We start from the raw sequence: 2500 nt of genomic DNA on the forward strand, positions 1-2500 counted from the left end.
TGTATATTCAAAATATACTTAATTAAAAATGGATTAATTACTCAAAAGTGTCCATAAGATATGCAAGTTATAATAGTGACACTTTTGAGTAATCACTCAATTTTTTATTATGTATATTTTGAATATACAGTGTATCAAATGTACGCTGGCATCACGAACTTCTGTTTATGTACGCTTGCATCCCGAATTTTGTTTGGTTGACGAGGTTGACATGCCAGTTCCAAGTCGTTTAGTGAGGAAACCGAGCTATTTTCTTTTTATAACCCCTTCCCCTTTCCTCATCATATCTTGCTAATTGTTGCTTTCCCAGAATTTAGATAACCACCTAATTACTGTACAAGAAGATGAGAACTGCAGGATTGCATTATTTTATAGCAAATGGAGAGCGGGGGTTTGTAAATAATTACCATATATATATATATATATATATATATATATATATATATATATATATATATATATATATATATATATATATATATATATATATATACCATCAGCAGTTTCTAGTGCACTGCAGGGCAAAGAACTCAAAAATGTCCTTTCATTCCCGTCTGTTTATGGTCTCTATGCCAGTCTATACCTGCAATTTTTCTTAGCTCCTTAATCCATCGTCTTCTCTTCCTTCCCCTACTTCGTATGCAATCTCTAGGAACCTATTCTGTTATTCTTCTTGTTCATCTTTTATCTGCCATTCTCATTATATGTCCTGTCGACGTCCATTTCTTTTTCTTCAAAGTTGTTAGAATATCCTCTGCTTTAGTTTGCTCTTGTATCCATGTTGCTCTCTTTCTGTCTCCTAGTGTTATTCACATCATTATCCTTTCCATAGTTCTTTGAGTTGTAACTAGCTAATGTTCTAAAGCTTTAGTAATACTTTTAGTTTCTGATGCATAGGTTAAAACTGGTAGGACCATCTGATTAAATGCTTTTCTTTTTAGAGAAAGTGGGATTTTAAGGTTCAACCGATATTCTCCTTTGTCAAGATATCTGGTTTAGCCAATGAACTTGCCAATATCCCTTTTCTTAATGAAGATGTTACTCTTCGGTTCTGAGCTAAAGACAGTAAAGGAAATATCGGAAAGTTACAGGAATTTCAGTGAGAATTTTTCCCAGTTATGCCGAAATCACAATATTAATTCCTCGAGGTTTTTCCCAATCTCCAGGCGATGCTAGCGAGCAAAAGTGTTGTAGCGTCACACTACGATATCACAGTTTGACTGCAAATAAGAAAAAAAGCATACAAAACCGATCAGCTGACATTATTATGGCACCCAGAAGTTTTCTAACGTGAATTGAAGAATTCTACAACTGCCACAGGGTTAGTAGTGCAAATTGCTATCATCTCTTGAGGCTCATTGGAATCATGATTACCAAACAAGAGCACCTCCTAGCTGCAGCAGCCGTCTTGTTTGTTTACATCTGAAGTCACGCTCGAGGTCTGTGCTCCCTGCTTCCCATCCATTTGGGAAGCCAATATCTCAAGTAACAAGCTCTCGTGTTTCCCATTTTGGGCAGCAACGACGTGTCGCTTGTGGGAAAAAAAAAAAATCCTAGTGTGATTCCAGCTTTAGTATGGTGCTTTGGCAACAGATGGCGCTGATCCTGTTTAAATGCATTTTTTGTAGAAAAACAATACTTATACTAGTGTACTACTTTAAGAACGTGAATTCCATAAGTATTTGCGATACATTTAGTGTATTTTAGTTGTTTAAGTTGTTAATAGATGGCGGTGATCTGAGACAGGCCTTCCGATATTCCCTTTACTGTCAATGGTTCTTTGTAGAATATCAGGGACTGGACCAGGGTTTAAACTTTTAAGGTAATTACCTTAGTTTGAGGTAATTTTCATGGTTTCAAGGTAATTATAGGGTGATTTAGGGTTTACTAACTTAAATTTTAAGGAAATTGGAAAAAGTTTCAAATTATCTAAGGTAAAAAAACAGCAGCGTTTAAGGTAATGGCGACATGGCACATGCTCTAGTTTAAAACCTAGACTGGACTAGTAGCCCCTTGCATTTCTACAGCCTGGCTGCGATTGACCATCAGATGTTGACCACTAGATACCTGATTGACTGCTCTCTTCTTGTTTCCAAGATTGTACCTACATTAAGAGGTCGGTTGCCTGATGCACCCTTTTTAATGTCTTCTATCAAAGGCATTTTCTTCGTCCAAACCTCTTCTCTCCATATCATCCTTCACCTTATCTCGCCATCTAATTTCCTGCCTCTTTCTCGATCTTCTCCCCCTTACAGGTTCCTTCCAAGCCTTCCTCACTCCTTCCCCACACCATCTCAGTCATGACAATCTGTATTCTTTACTGAATTACTACTCTAAAGCCCTACAATGTCCTGCATAGAATAAGAATCCAAATAAAAATGACTGAATTTAGTAAAAGGCAAAACTAAAGTATATTATAAATCCATTATAGGATATATTAATATGCCCTATAATATGAACTGTTCTTAAAATATTTCATTTTTATTGCTAATTCCTTTCT

Source organism: Palaemon carinicauda, chromosome 25, assembly GCF_036898095.1.
Source record: "Palaemon carinicauda isolate YSFRI2023 chromosome 25, ASM3689809v2, whole genome shotgun sequence".
Taxonomy (NCBI): Eukaryota; Metazoa; Arthropoda; class Malacostraca; order Decapoda; family Palaemonidae; genus Palaemon; species Palaemon carinicauda.